The 17,327-nt window shown below is 39.7% G+C and overlaps 1 protein-coding gene across 1 annotated transcript in view; it reads right to left on the bottom strand.

Moving 5' to 3' along the window:
* The window catches only part of map2 (microtubule-associated protein 2), a 108,463-nt gene extending 92,457 nt beyond the window's left edge, over window positions 1-16,006 (bottom strand). The window contains exons 1-3 of the mRNA XM_042494738.1: window positions 15,768-16,006; window positions 15,510-15,649; window positions 15,174-15,261 (exon numbers count right to left, since the gene is read on the bottom strand). The gene's annotated coding sequence lies outside the window, so the exon portion shown is untranslated. The remainder of the gene's footprint in view (window positions 1-15,173; window positions 15,262-15,509; window positions 15,650-15,767) is intronic.
* Window positions 16,007-17,327: the final 1,321 nt, after the last annotated feature.

The following is a 17,327-nucleotide window of genomic DNA, read 5'->3' as shown; positions in this document are numbered from 1 at the left end:
TGGGCGGCTAACTTAAGTATGGACCGGTAGAAAATGATCATGCCTGGTGAGGTTTTTTCAATATTTCAGAATGACCTTTAAGATCAAACATCGAAATCAGAAACCAAAACAAGTTTCTCCGAGCTACTTAGTCTGAACAATTTGACCTAACCACAAGGAAGGGATTTGCTCGTTTAATTTCAACATCTCACAAAGCTTCTTCTCACCTCTTTCCAACCTTTTCCCAATCACCAAATATCCTGAAAGACATATCCTTCCAGCAATAACCAAGTGTGTGTGTGTGTGTGTGTGTGTGTGTGTGTGTGTGTGTGTGTCTGCCAGTACTATAATATCATCCTCTGTTCTCCTGGTGTAATCCTGTAATTTCCTCCAGTAGGGAGGTTCCCACTCACACTTAATCATATATAAACTAGCCCTTAATCCTAGTAATCTAATAATCATTGTATTGTGTGTGCTGCTTTGTGTGCAGGCTCTTTTGTATGCCCCTACTCCTGCTAACCTCTATGGTTTGCATTGTGTTATGTAAAGACAGGTGGAGGGGAACATTCGTTAAGGCGAATGGAGACAATGTATGTACATATTTTATCCAAAAATGTTATTACTAAGCCCTTTTGCCTCTCCCTGAGCCTGTCTTGTTTAACTGTAATGCCATTCTCTGTTTTGTCATACATATTTAGATTATAGGCAGAGGGAGATGAAACTTTTGTTTGGATTTTGTTAAATGTTAGCAAAACAAAACACATTTAGTAGCTTTCATCCAACACCTGATTCAAAGCACCCATATCCTTTGCTTAGTGTGAAATTATTATGCCGCATATCTGGACATAAAATACATTTTTAGCATAGACTTGGATTTCATTTTCACAATAACAAACAATTAACATGTGAGACTATAACATACCTGTAGAGGATAATCATGATCTGATTTTAATTTGATCATTTTTATCATGGATGCTGGTGGAGGCAGCGATGGGGTTAATAGGACAATGCCAGAAGCTCCACTGGTGCACTTATCATAATTAGAAAAAACACCCACCAGTGATTTCCCTTCATGTTCTTTGGTTGCCTGAAATGGTTCGTAATCTCCTTCCATATGTCATCATTTTCAAGAGAAAAATGCTGCTGCCTCTCATACTAGTAGTTGCTCAAAACACACTGTTTATGTACAGCAGCAGCACCATTTCTGTGTCAATGAAAAAATATTTTCTTTAAACTTTGATTTTCCTTTTATTTATTTATTGCCATTTCCATCAGGAGATTATACAGGAGAATGTTTAAAAAAAAATCATAAACAAAATATGATCATACCAGAACCTTTGTTGGGGCGGCAGGATGGCTAATGTTATATTCTGGGCTAAAAATAGCAAGTTCCTTTCTGGCATGAAGCATTACAGAGATATTTAAGGTTCGTAATGTTATGTTGTATATGATATCAGAGTTCTCATGTATTTGAAACCAAGAGTTACCCTCTGTAGGGTCCAGTATAAGATTTTTCTCATCAGTCCTGATTAACACTTAGTGGTGGGACAGACTTAAGCATGAAGCGTTACAGCGCCCACTTTATTTTTGGATATTATTACATTGGAGATCACATGTATTTTTTGAGGCATTCCACCGGCCAAAACAGAGTTTACTTGCACTGGCAGGTCGAACGCTGTGTCAGGAAAAAAAAGGTTTGATTCCGAGTCCGAAATTAACACCTGCCAAGCACCAAATGCGAGTAGATTTTCCGTTTGGCAAGAAATCTCTCAAGGCCATCCGCCACACTGGCAGGAAAATGTTTGTACAAAAACAGTCACGTAATTAAACCATACTGAGAGTCTGTGTTGCCTTTTGGTGTCATGTAGGTGTCATGTAGCTGCTCCTGTGCCGTGTCTGTGTTACACTAACACACACACACGCACCTGCGCAGGTGCAGCAAAACCTGACTGTCTCTGGCGCTACTAGTTCTGCAGCACTGTTTACCGTACGGTACATCAGCTGATCTGCTATTCTATCACTTGCCGTCAGTCCCCTGCAAGCTAGCATTGCGCACATACTTATTAAGGCTATGAAATAATAACACAGAGGGCCCCGAAGTTTGATCCAAGATGTCAAGCTTTAGCTCCACTTCCTCCGTTCTTACCTTTCAAAATAAAAACCATAGAGATAAAAAGTACATCACTGCTTCCGAGAGGGAACTTATTCACATGCCAAGGCTGTGTTGACGAAACATATTGTGTTCAATATATTATAACATATAACACATTTTGCTTCAGATTATAACTCTTCCTCCTTGAGGTTACACTCAACATGGTGCACTAAAATATCAATGGAATCTACTGAGATAAATCTATACATGAAACAAAAAAAGGCAATTTATCATTTTGGTTAAAAAAAAAAAAAAAAGCTTGGTTGGTAGATTTTTTCATTTACCAGCCACCTTAGCCAATGAGTCAAAATGTTAATTCCGAACACTGCTTTGGTGGACACACAACACTCCCAGGTAAAGAGAACTTAGTGCTCTGTGGGGATTTAATTAATCTAGAGATAACATGCAAAACTATTTCCCCCCCATCAACCAATCAATAGGTTGAAGAGTAGGCAGAATTTCAGTTAACCAAGATTTTCTGCAGTTGACTACAACCTTAATGTTATCTGCAGCTGGTTCATGTAACTTTCTGCTATGGTAGATGTTTAAACTGAACAGGTAGTTCAGCATACAGACGGTGAGGTGCAGTACATTGTGTGAAGTAGAGCGTGATCAAAATAGGGTTTGGCCAGAGCAGATGGTCAAAGATTAAAGCCTAAAAGAAGAGAGCTACTTCCCCTCCCCCTGAGGAGTCAACCAACAGATATCTTTAGAGAAGGAAGCAAGCAAGCAAGCAAGCACGCGCGCACACACACACACACACACATTTGGTTATTGCTGGAAGGATATGTCTTTCAGGATATTTGGTGATTGGGAAAAGGTTGGAAAGAGATGAGAAGAAACACAGAAGAACACACAAACACGTGGACATAATAATGGATCTGTGATAATCTTTTAAAGTGCAACACAGAGCTCAGAATGGAGCTCTGTGCCGTAGTGTGGATCCTACTCTAAGTAGGAACTGGTGACAGTCATACTTTGGTCTGTCGAGAAGCGAAAAGTCTTACACATACAATGACACACCGCGTACAAAAGAGTTCAGGAACCATCAGATGAAAGTGTTACATCATCTAGTCATCTATTCCAATATTTGTGTGTTTGTACACACAATTCGTATGTGTGAATGTCTTAATGTGTGTCGCCTTTTGCGCTGTGTGTGGGTGTGCATGTGTGTAGGCATGAGTGTTTATGACATAACTGAAGGAGGGATGACTTGCTTCCCCAAAGACGACGGCTGGAAAGATGAAACGTAACACTTCAAAAACAATGAGGGAATAATTCATGTTCCTTTCTCGAGTCTAACTTGTAAGCTTTACGCTCTGAATTCCCACAGATCTCCAACAAGTTCAGAACCGCAGATCACACACTTTACAAAGCGTCTGGTGACACTTACGGCAATATGGTGGGAAAACGGGAAAGCCAGCACACCAGGCGACAAAAAACAAAAATCAGACGTCAGCTGTGGCCAAATAGTGACTCAGCATTTTGTACATTTTATACATTTTTTGCCCTCACAATTCAATAGTTCTAATAAGAATGATATATTCACAATAAAAAATACATACCGATTAATTTATTTCATCAAAATGCAGACTACTATACACATCACTTTCTCAGGTAACATTACCCCTTATAATTGAGGCTATAATCCTCATCTTGCTTGTTTCACAGCTACAAGAAGCCTGACATTTCTTGTTAATCTGGGGTGTAGTGACATTTCATTAACCCCCCGTTGTTGCTAATGTGACTAAATGCCTCCCTGACTATCCCTTGCATGAATAAATGGACTTTTAACATATCTTAGATGCATTTATACCTGAAATTGATGGGGTTTAGCATTTTTCTGAGTACAATGCCATTATCCAAGACGCGTGTTAATGCGGGTAGAAAGAAGGTCATAATGTACTTTTCACTTCAGGGTTCTCTGCTTGCTTTGTCATTTAGCTGAAAAAGAAAAACGAAGATTTCATTTCTCTGCAGTACTGTTGTTCAGCAGCAAGACCTTAGGGGGCGTCACCATCAACCTCTGTGCTGTATCAGGAGAAGCCATCAAAAGGAGCGAGATGGAAGGCAGAGCAGCAATATTAAAGCATTTTGATAAAGTGATGTGATTTGTAATTATCCTGACAGAAGCTGTAAAACAAAGTGATAAATTCAAGCTTATGCTGCTAAGTATCTACATGTTTAGTATTTTAGACAACCTGTAAGGAAGAGATATGAAAAATAATGACTACATACATTATAACGCAATGTTTTGTAAGATTAGGACATTGTTAAGGCAGATTTTGACACACATGCCAGCATATAATAACATTTCCATTTAATTTGGCTAAGGACCACCTGAAAGCCCATCAAGAGCCTTTGAACCTCTTTCCTACTGAGCTCTGTCATAGATTATCGCACCTTGATTGACAGGATCTCTCAGATGGCAGCTGTACTCCGCTATCAGAATAAATGGCCTGTCAGTGCATTAAGAATTCCAGATGGAGAGATGCCAGAGGAAAATAAAGGGCTTGCGGACAGGGTCTCACATTGTCAACCGCAACACACCAAAGGTGGGTAAATTTTTCTTGTAAAAATGTTTGACCATCCAACATGTTGGTGGACAGAGGAAAGACAATAGAAAGACACGCCATAACTGATACATAAAAGAAACATTATTGGCTGAAGAAGCTTTGTTTGATTTGTTTTGTTTTTGTTTTGACTGACAGATGAAGTTCACTGAATTCACACAATACTCATCAATACAAACAAGCTTGCACATACACACAGGCCCACTTGTTTTGTTGCTGTATCAACTTCACTACCTCACGTGTCAATTTTGTTTGAAGAAACAGGTTAGCGAATAGCGAGTGTGTGCTGGTTATACAAGAAAAACAGTGATAGTGGTGGTTCGCCAAATAAATGTGAGGGAAACCCTGATATATGTTTCAGTTTGTCCATGAATAAACACTGTGGATCATAAAGACACTGAAAATTGCCAGTGATGAAAGAAGTACACAAATCTGTGGTATTACTACTTTTAAGTAAAAGTAGTAATACCACAGAATAAAAGTATTCTATTACAACTTACAAGTAGAACTTCCTCAAGATATACAAGTAACAAAAGTAAAAGTACTCAAAGTACTACTAAATTGATACACATACGGTCACTGAATTCCATTTAATAAGATTTCACTTTAGAGACCTCCATCTGAAAAAAAAAAAGCGCTTGTTCGATATTGAGTAAGACCAGAACGCTATAATCGCCAAATAGGGGTGTAATGATCCATCGATCTGTAAGGATATATTAATTTAATGATCAATGATGCAATTTGATCAATGCAAAGTGCAAACATCGATCCATATCTTTATCTTTATCTTTATGATGCGCCTTTACTTTGAATATCTGTGTCAGGCAGATGATGGCAAGCAGCCAAAAAAGAGACGACATGAACGTGTTTTACTTCAGAATAAATCAGCAGTGAAGAATATGATAGTTTCATTTCAATCACAGTTCCCTAAATCGAATCGAATCAAAATTGTTGTCTTTGTGGTATCAGCAAATATCGTATCATAGTAAAAGAATCTATGTAATACTATATCATGATGAAACTGGTGATTTACACCTCTATTGTCAACTACAGCAGAGGAGATAACTGAGGAGAAAGTGAACCCTATGATCAGTATACTCACTCTTATGTCTCTTAGTCACACTGGGCTTGCTTCTATAGTGAATAAAAGGTAGAAATAAAGTATTCTCCTTGAACTCCCTCAAGGACCCTTGGGGGCCCCTAGTCCCCTGGTTGAGAACTGCTGATCCTTCATTTAGTGCAAAAAAAGTCAGACAAAATTTTTGAGTTGCTGACAAAAATAAGAAATACCTGTCTGGCCTGCCACAGTAGCAAGTAGAGAAGAAAGGGTTATTTCATGCCCTGCTTGGGGATATTCATGATATATGACTGATATCTGCTTCATTTTGAAATCCTTGTGGACAAGGAAGTGGTGGGTGTTGGGAATTTGACGGGCACTGGGTGGGAAGATGGCTGTCTCTGCATCATCTCAGGGTTTTTAGCTCTCTGATAATGAGCCGGGGGGGTCCCCCTGTCTGTGCTGCTCAGTGTCTCAGGAACACCATGTGGTATTTTGGAGGGTTTTGCCAATAGTGTATATTGTATCAGTTTGCTAGTATACTGTATTGTATCAAGCCTATAACTGTTAAGTATAAGGGTTGTCAAGCTGTCAATAAGAAGTTGTTAATCTTAATTGTTCCTATGAAATTTGAGCAGCTACCCTATGGTGGTTATAATAGTGAAACATTTCCAGGTCATTTCCTGAGATTTTCCTCCCAGACCACTGTTTCTCCAGCTGACAGGCCATTTAGCTGTATTTCTTTACCCACACACTCTTCTATGGAGCTTCTTATAAGGTATTCTGCAAAAAATCCAGGAAAACACTCACGCAGTCTAACTGAATTGGATGAGGCCGGCTGAAAGAAACCAAATTACAGTATTATGTCACAAAATAAAGCCTGGGATACACTAAACATCACACATATCAAAGTGAACGTTACTGAGGGTGATTTTTTTTTTTCCCCTTTTAACACAACCACATTAAACTGCAAAAGATACCCACACACAAGCATACGCTCCCACACACAGACTGAGTGGTGTTGCACACTGATGTACACACACACTACACACAACAACCACACAGATGCGAGTCTCATGCACATATACTTTCCAAGAGAAGGGGAGAGGAGAAGCAACACTAAATAGTTCGGTGAGCTGTGACTCACCCTTATGTTCTTCTTGGTTCAGCCCACACACGTTTTTCTATTAGGTCTCTCTGTGCTCTGCCGTGTATTGTTGGGTGCAGAGAATGTGGCTCTATAGAAATAGTTACATCCTATAGACCCCAGACATCTCAGTGGTGCCAAAAATAAATTCCCCATTCAAAATTCTACTTGCATCTTTTATTTATTTATTTATGTCCTACTTTTCTGTATGTGATATGCAGCAGGAAGGCATGCGCTTGTCAAAAAAGCCCCGTCTCAAAATCTGCAAGGGGTTTTGTTGTGCTTTGGAGGGGAAGAATCCACCAGTGCCTGAAGCAATGGCAGCTGGCCTGTTGTTATCTCTGTCAGCCTGCTACCTTGCTGATGATGAGTGCTTTTTTGATTACTTTTGATGAGTAACTGCACTGAGATAGGTCCTGATTAATTTTCAGTCAAGTTTCAAATCAAGAAGCAATATTTTCAGACTCTCAAGCAAATCATATACCCCAAACAGTCTTTGCTGCATGAATATTTGTCATGAAACAAAGAAAGGATTGTGCTACTCTGGTCCCATTTTATGCCACATCCTAAGCCAGAGCTTCAGGATATTGCAAGACTATATTAGACTGCACTGACTAGCTGTACATTATTAAGTAGCCACTGGCTATATTTGATAAAAAGGAAGCATCTTTGAGAATTAAATGGAAAATCTTACAGACTCATAGAAGTGTACCACAATGTTTTTTTTAAAGAAAATCTTACACACTGCTAAGGTTGATCTCCAAGAATAGCTCTGTGTCAAATTGATAGTTTACATACCGTCATTATTACCTACATCACTGGACATTAAGTATGCTACCAACAGCAGTGTTCTATCCTGAACTCAGAGCTGTCAGGAAGACGGGTAAATCTGGGTGTTGGGACAGACTTATACGATTGATCTCAACACTCCACAAACTAAAGGTCAGCTAGCCGGGCCCCATCTATTCCACCTGGGGAAATAAAAAAATCAAACTTGCAGAACACAAGCCCAACAAGACACTTAAAAACTGGCCATATCAGTGTGCTATGTAGCAGGTAGAAATCTGACAGTGGACAAAGTTGATATACTTTAGCTGCAGGTCAGGTGAGGTCAGCCATACCACTCCTAAATCACAGCCAAAAATGTAAATTTATTATCTTAGACTTGTCTAAGACTCGTGATGGCCCACTCCCTGACAGGACAATCAAAAACACAGAACAACTGAAGTCAGCCAATTTCAGTCCATCAGCATTTTAGCACTGATATGGGATTACTGATGGAACAATATGTGAGCTTTTCAATATATGGTGAAGGGGCTGAAACCTGAGTCTCATGGTTAAAACATGAAATTTGACAGGTAGTCTATTCTAAAGAACACTGAATAAGGCGAACTTAAAAGCACTTCAGTAAGGGCACCCTCTCGTCTCAAAAAAACCCCCAAACAAACCAAAAAAACAATGTAGGTATGCCTTTTGCCCAGTTCACAACTGGAGTTGACATGCGTCTTGGCTGAACAATCACAAGTGGACACCTCCAAGTGTGTCATGTCAAAACTGGCATATAGAGAGCATCTCCACGAGTCTTGAATGACCACTTGTGAAGGGATGTCACTCCCCTGATCTACCTGCAAATAAACACGTACATAATTCCTGCAAAGACATAATGCATTGTTGTTTTTAACTGGCACGAGGCAGCAATGCATTTCCCATTCCTTGTTTACTTTGAAGAAATCCAAACATTACAGACAATAAAAACCAAGTCTACTTGTTGGAACATCCCAGTTGGGGCTGGGCAACATAGCTTAAAAATAATATCACAATATTTTTTGGCTGCATTGGGATATATATATATATATATATATATATATATATATATATATATACACATACAGGGTTTCCCACATGTTAATTTATATGTGGCAGCCCACTACGATTAAAACATCTGTTGCCCTGAATAGATTTCCTAGTTTTTGAGCTGGACCATTCATTAGGGGTGCTGCTGGAATATACCTGTCACTTATGCATTACGCCACTCTCAGAGCGCACTCTGGACAGAGATGGTTAGCAGCAGAGCATCAGGCACATTCAAAGTGAAACTTAATAGTTCATTCTGCTGGGTCTAATAGTTAGCATTCACTCGCAGCAGCTGCTTCTCGCGTACATCAGTCTGATCAGATCGATCTGATCAGTATGAGGGATCACCTGAACTGCATCCACAGACCCGCAAAAATCTCTGAATTTAGAGAGAGAACACGCAGTGATACAAAGGGACACACAAGCATTTAAAAAAAAAAAAAAAAGACTATCTAACTCATTCTACTCTCTTCAGACTGCCCATGTGAGCAATAGCCAGGCAAAACAGCTGGTAATATCATTAACATACATACATACATACTCCCAGTATGTGGTCAGTTTATAATCATAAGTATACTTCTGTGTGGACAGTCTGCTGGTAATGGTATACTTCATTTGGTGGGTAGTTTGCAGCATACATATTGAGTATGTCTGGGTAATGAATGAGTTAGTATGCAATTCACAACACAGTTCTAATCTCAAGTATAGAGAATAAACCATTGCCATGCAGGTATTCTTGGACCCATGTCCTCCGCTGTGACACTGAATATAAGCAGCAAGCTTATCTACAATGCCAAGCACTTCATCAACGACATGCTTGTTTTTTATGATCCCTGTACTCTACTTTGTTTATTTATTTACTCTCCCTACCCTTGAAAAGAGAAGAGGTCAACCTCAAGTGCAATGATAAGTGAGGCAATCCTGGATCTCAGCACTGGAGTCAAGGCAGTTTACAGTCACTGCATGACTCTATAAATAAAAGGTTAATAAGAACTGTCTATGCAAGGAGATATCATGATTGTGCAAAAAAGTTTTGGAGTGACATCAACACTGCCAACATCCAGCGTATTCAATACAAAACTTGTTTCGCTTGGTCATTTATATGCATTTTTAAAAAATGAAACTCCTCAAATGACTAAAAGAGCAGAATTGGTATCCTTTAGTGAGTTATTTCTGTTCTGAACATCTGCTACTTTCCACCTCTCTCATCCAATCTCAAAATAAGCACTCCTGTAAGAAGATGGGGATTTTCCCTCAAGGGTTGCCATGCTTTAGTTCAGTTTTGACTCAGAGCTTAGCTTATCTGAAATAGTTTGAATATATTAAGCAAATACAGGTTATATAAAATACAGCGTGTTAAGATTTTGAAGGATTGTGTTGTTGGTCAAACCCAGATATTAGCAACTCTACATCTAAATAAAGAATTGTAGGTGATATGTTGCTACAGTAAGACTGACGGTGTATTAAAATATACTACAAATAAACATTATGTAATATTAATGAAGCACAATACAATATAAACTAGCATTAAACTATGTGCTTCACTGTTGCCACATAAAGGACAGGCAATGGATGACTGCATATAATTATCAGACTGCTCATAAAGCAGAAATATAAAGCATACTTTATATTAGAGCTGAGACAATTAGTCAATCAACAGGAAATTAATTTGTAACTATCATATTGTATTGATGATAAGTCATTTTTCAAGCAAAAATGTCAAATATTAGTTCCAGTTTGTCAAATGAGGATTTGTTCTTTTTTTTTTTTTTGTTTTGTTTTTTTAAATTTTGGAAAGCAAACAATTAATCCATTACTAAAAGACAACAATTGGCAGCTACATCAGTAATAAAAATCATGCTAGATAGTTGCATCCCTAGTTGACAACAAAATGTTAACACAAAGCATCTTCTCATTTCTTAATAAACACCTTGACCAATGAGCTAATCTCCTAAAAACCTGGAGTGAGTGCTTCATTTAGGCAGAGAGAGAGGAGAGATTGGCAGCTAGCTGGCAGACATGGCAGGTTGAGTGTGTGTTGGTGCTGCTGCCAGAGCTCCCACCAAGTGTCTCTCTTCTTTCAAAGAGCCTTTCCCACATTGTCTGTCTTACACACACACACAAACACACACACACACACACACACACACACACACACACACACAGAGAGAGAGAGAGAGAGAGCATTACGTCAATCATTAAATGTGACAATCAAGGACTTCCTGTTTGTGTTTGTGTGTGTGTGTGTGTGTGTGTGTGTGTGTGTGTGTGTGTGTGTGTGTGTGTGTGTGTGCCCAGCTCACTAAGTATCTTTGTTGGAATCAGGATTAGGTTGTCTCACTGACACACAGGGCTTATGCAAAGCTGACCTGCACTACGTGGCACCAAATAAGTGTGACCTGGCTTGCTGCAGTGCTACCTGGCACTTCTGCCTGGACTGCTCTCTCTGACAGCCGACTGTACTGTAGACAATGAAAATAATCAATTCGGCAAATGTTTCCTTTAGATACCCATCCAAGATATGAGGTGGTATGCAATGACACAGCAAGACACAGCATTACTGTATATCGGGCACTGAGTCCATTAGAGCAAGCAACACATGTGGTCAGACAACAAATCCCCAGTTAACCTAATTATCCAAACAATCTTATCAGGAGCTGAAAACGGAGGTGGACAAAACATTTAGTACCCGAAACTATCCACTGTCTATGTCCAGTAGAGCTTCAGTGCAGTGGTCAATTATGAATGCTATGAAAGTGAACCAAGCAGCAGCCTCCAGGGCTGAAAAATGAAGCCAACACGGAGATGCCAAAAACTACAATTTCTCTAAATACAACCAGAAGCCAGTCAACCCTGATAGACCCTCATGTTAAAATGCTCTACTTTACAGATAAAATAAGCAAGCTTACAGCCTGGTACAAAATATATAGTTAATTTTCCTATTAAGGACAACTGTAAATGGGGTGAATGTTAAATAACTCACCTGTTTACATTTTATCAAGGCCGTAATTTAAGGGCGAGCCACTTTGAGTGACAGGCTGTTTGCCGATAGCATCCTTGGTTTCTCAGTCAGATCCACCCCTTGCTCCACCACAACTCCAGCCTCTTACCCAAATATGCTCCTTTCTGTCTCCAACAACCAAGACGGCAATGGCTGCAATGCTGAACTCAATGCTTCAAACCAGAAATCAACAAACCAATTGGTGACGTCATGGTAGCTATGTCCATTATTTCTACAGTCAATAGCCGCATTTAGACTGCCTGTTCAAGCCGCGAATATCACGGCATTATGATGTCTCCCCATTATGCTGCTCTGCGCACATATTCGCAGAGATGTGGTTAACCCTAAAATCTCAGATTGAGCTATTGCACTGGATGGGTGAACCTTGTTCAGAGCCAATTAGGTCACAAGACTCCAATGCAAATTCAAAAAAATGCACTGCAGGACTTGTCCCAAGCAACGGATGGAATTTCCATAGTAGCTGGTGATTTTAATCAAATCATTCTTCAACTCCAAAGATGTAACAGGATCAAGGAAAAATGTTAATTTCATTTTTTAAACAATGTTTAAACAGTGACTAATAAATCTACATTGTACCTTGTACCTTATGTATATAACGTCCGAACACGGAAAGGGAGGACAGAGTTGTCCCACCTCTGAGCCAGGAACCGAGGTAGTCAGAGTGCTGTAACGAGGACTGTGCAAAAGGTAAAGTCTGAAAGATGTGACCATGGGTGGCACGGGTATGACGTTCTGACAATGTATTTCTGTGTACAACCCACCGCAGGAGATTTAAAAAGCAGCTGTAAGCATAGCAGCTAATTCAAAGAGGAAGAAAAGTGGTCATAAATGTCCACAAACTGGGAAAGCAATAAGATTCGGGAGCTCCTGACCCTTTGAACAGAAGACGAGAGACGGTAAATGATTGTTTTGACATGTTATGCCTTTATTATTGTTTAGAAAGAGCTGGTGATGAAAGAGTACCTACAAACTGTCACACTCTCTGCCCTAATCTTTGTCTTTCATGGTTTTGTGTCACCCTGTGGGAGTCAGCCAGTCTCCCCTGCAGGTGGTCTAAAAAGCTGCCACTAGGCTCCTAACTGGCACTAAGAGGGGAGTCCATTAATCCCTCAGCAGCCTCCCTTTGCTGGTTACCAGTCAAATAAACAATTATTTTCAAGATTCTCCTTTTAAAGCCCTGAATGTTTTGTTCTTTTCTCTTACTGGGGTCCTTTGACCCTATTCTTCTTCCAGGTTTTCTCACTCCTGCCAGTTAAAAACAAATGGAAATTTTCAGTATCTAGACTGCTAAATAAACACTCACTATTAGGTCTTCCCGTCTATTGATAAACATCAATAGAAAAACCCATCTTTCAATTCATCTTTTGGCTCATGAATATTTTTCTTCTAAATGATGATATTTTTCACGTGCTCTTGTGTAAATCCATACTTCCACGAGAAATGTCCTTCACCATCAGGTAGACAGCACTTCTAATTAAACTAAAACCCCAGGCTATGCTATAAACACTCACCTACTGGTTAATTTATTCAAAGAAAAAGTGCCCTATTCATCTGCATCTTTCTTTCCACAGCACTATTGTATAAGTTGAGTTCATTTGGCATTGTTTCAAACAGCAGGAAAAAGACAACGTAAAGGCTTTCCCTCATAATAAAACCACTAAGTATTCTGGTTCATCTTCCCATTCCTTGCTCTGATATCTGACTGACAGTCTTTCAATTCAGCCTCCTACTGTATCGACCACACGTAACACAGGCAGTGATTCATTAGCTCAGGTATACACCACTCATGCATCACCTTGACATCTTCATTTTCAGCTAATGTCTCTGCACCTGATGAATTAATGAATGAATGAAGATTCACCCACTATCAAATTAGTTCTGCAAATCAGCTTGTAATTGCTACTATGCAGTGTCACAAGGAGTTTGAGGATGAGTACTTCAGGTCGAGAACAGGCACATCATTATAAAAACTGACCAACACCACCATCCCGGAGGTCCACTTCCCCTCTAAGCCCTTACCAAAACACAAACACTATCGGTGAACTTGCCTGGCTACCTTGCCACTTCCACTGAATTTCACATAATCTATAAAGTACCCAGCACTAAAATGAGTCATTATATCGCACAAAAACCCATACAGTCATTCATAAAGCTGCAAAAAACAAGATGCCGCTGTTGATGCACTTCAGAGGTTGCAAATATTCATTTACAGAAAGTTTTAAAATGAAAAATGGTGGTTAAAAGTGAAGGCCACAATATGCATGTAGATGACAGAGAAATGTCAGAGTATAAAGCTGTAGATATAGTTCCATGTGTCAAGAGAGACAAACAACAATCTTTACATGCTAACTGAGACAAATCTCCCAAATGTTTGCTCATAGCCTGCCCTCTGTCCTTCCTTACAAACCCGCAGGAAGCATGTCCACAGAATCACGTCGGTATACGGCTTTATCTGCTCCTGTGCATAACAGTTACAGCAAGCAAAAAGCAGATCTATTTGGAATGACAGATATCGATAAATGACCAGCCAGGTCTTACAGAAACATGAGCCCACTCCCTCAGCAAGGAGGAGCTCTGAGCTCCCTGTTTATGACTCAATGCACCCCAGCCTCATCCTGAATGCATCAGGCATTTAAATGTGTCTGCACACACTGTGGTCAAGTGGACATGACAGAGGGAAATCAATAGCAAGCCCCTTTATGTAAATGAGATTGAACTGAAGCCTACATTTACTGAATAAGACGTCTATCATATTTAAGACCACCATTTAAAAACCATTCAGTACAAGGTAGAAGATCTCTGAGGTGTAACAGCACAGACTGCTTAGCTGCATTTGCTGCGTTGGGTTCATAATTAAGCAGGGGTTCAATAAAGAGACCAGATCTTAATGTAACCAGCCTTTACACTTGATTTAAAATGAAATCACCTCAGCAACAGAAAACAGCAGCTAAAATAAGGGCATTTTACATAAAATGCCATGGTAATGACAAGGATATCAAACAGATAGGCTTTTAAATTGTATAATCAATCAGAGAAGGACCGGCCAATATGACTCAGCACCTGTATTTGCACCCCTCTTTCTCTTCTTCTTTCATTAGGCAGCGTTTCTCGGATTAAAAATCACGTTTACAATTCTATAGGGGCATATTCTCAATGATTTTTTTTTTCACAATGACCTCATGTTAAAGCTTTCTATAATGTGTTATAGGCGTACTACAGCCTGGTACGTGCACTCCCACCGCAGCAAAGCAAGTTCCCGCAGTGACCGCAATAGGTACAGCCTTTATGTAGCACAATGCAGACATTATCCTGTCAATCCGTCAACAAAACAAGCATGTAAGTGCGTAATGGTACCAATAGTAGTCAAGGCAGCAATATACGTCTCTTACCTATGTCAGATATCTGGTTCTTAGATCTGTTGCTCTGCTGTGATTTCATGTCAGGCTTAATTCCGCAACACTGCTCATCTAACACTGGCTGCAAATAGAGATGAGACAGAACAGACTCATAAGAACCCAGACCCAGTTCTCCTGTAGACGAACAATGCGTCCTTTCTCCATCCACAAAGAGGGGCACCTCATCATTTCAGCTTCAATGCTTGCTGAAATGGTCATTCACTGTCACACTCAATCTGACCACCAACATGACAATCTTTTGTAATCATTCATACATATATGCTTGTATCATTAAGCTGTTACAGAAATAAAGAAGTGTCAATTTTTTACCTGTTCGGCGCAGTGTCTTTCTGTGCAACTCCGGGTCTGTCGGACACACAGGGGCTCCGCAGCCTGCATTTACCGTAATGACTGTGCTAGTCGCACCGACACATTGTCTGGTAATTACGGTGTTGTGTTCCACTCGTTTTCTACAGATAAGAGACACGATTGTTAGAAACGGTGTACATTATTTTAAATTTGGAAGAGAATCGATCGCTTTAGTAATGTCAGTGTAACTTTAACTAACACACGTAACCTATTGCTCACCTCAGCAGCAGAGCCCGTTAGCTGTCTGTAGCCTCATCAATGCTTCTCCGTTAGCAGTGAAATGATGAAAATGCGCTGGCTGTTCCTGTTTTTAGATTTTTGTTCGGCATTAGAGGAAAGCGCGTTGGTTTAATTAATACCACACGATTCGTAGTCACTTCACTTTTGACCATAAAACTTGGAAGCCGGTGTGTTGCCGTTACCTTGATGCGATTAACTAGTTAACTAGCCACGAACTCCTCCGCCCACGACGCCTTCCCTTCTGTAAAAATATTTTTTTGTAGCTAAACTCTACAACAAAGTGAGTAACATATTTAAAGTATTAAAATGTTTGTATAAAATGTTACTGTTTCAAAGCTGCTTACCTTTAATTATAATCAAGGTGAGATGCTAAAGTGCCGCAGGTGAGGAATTTTGAAACGACACAAATGTCAGGTGTGTTTACCGTAATAACGTTAATATGGTTCGTGTGTACCCGTGTAAAGTGTTTCCCACGTGATAAAACACGCACCTCCCTCAGTGATTATGGTTAGGGACTGGTCGTTATTTATCAGGGTGAAGGGTGGTGCAAAATGGGAAAGAATGGGGGAAAGGACTTGTTTTTTTTTTGTTTTGTTTCGTTTGCTTAAGCTTTCTATACACCACAAACCTAAAAAAACATACAACGATGTATATCTTAATTAAATTACCCCTTGTAGAAAACAAGCACATTTTTTTGTTATATTTGAAATTAATTGCTTCAAACTTTGAAAAACAATAACAGCAGCCTGTCTCTTCAGGACTTCACGTTGATTCTGCCACCACTTTTCAGTGGAGCTACTTTTTTTTTTTTTTAGAAAGAAAGAAATAGTCCCTAAAATGTGGACTTTCCAGTTTGATCAAAAATTGCAGTGATTTCATGGTTCAAATGTAAAGGTGCATGGTCTGATAGGGAAGCATACAACTGCATTTAAAAATCATAGTATCCCAGTATGAAAGCAGTTATATTGCAGTATTGTTATGTTACAGCAATATTGATGCATTACATTATACTATATGCAAAGCTGGGCTGTTCTAGATGTGTCTAAGAAGAGCACCCTCTGGAGTGTAACTGCTGTACCTACAACCATGTAAAAATGCAACATAAAGTAAAGTGCTGCTCTTCATAGATGTGTACATGATTTAGATTGGGTTAATTTAAAGGGATACAAAAATTGCCAACATTTAAAAGCAGTTTACCTTGTTAATTCTCCTGCTTGAGGGATTCTGTTTTAACATGTACTGAAGCTGGCTTCTAAGGAGCAATATGGCCCCCATGTGGCCACCAGAGGCCAATTTTGTCTGCCAGCCATGGGGATCTGACAGATGTGGCTGGGCAGAGGCTGTTGGCTCCTTTTTCACTTCTCATGGAGCGAGGCCTCTCGGTCAAGCACCTCAGCCAGGGAAGGTTCACAGCTTTTTGTACTAGACTCATAGAAAAACGCGGTGGGGAGAATTCATCTGTTCATATGTCAGCAGTTTTGCTATACTGCACATTTTACATGTCTGTTTTCCAGTAAATATGCTGCTTTCCAAAGACCC

Source organism: Plectropomus leopardus, chromosome 10, assembly GCF_008729295.1.
Source record: "Plectropomus leopardus isolate mb chromosome 10, YSFRI_Pleo_2.0, whole genome shotgun sequence".
Lineage (NCBI taxonomy): Eukaryota > Metazoa > Chordata > Actinopteri > Perciformes > Serranidae > Plectropomus > Plectropomus leopardus.
This window is presented reverse-complemented; position numbering and strand designations above follow the sequence as displayed.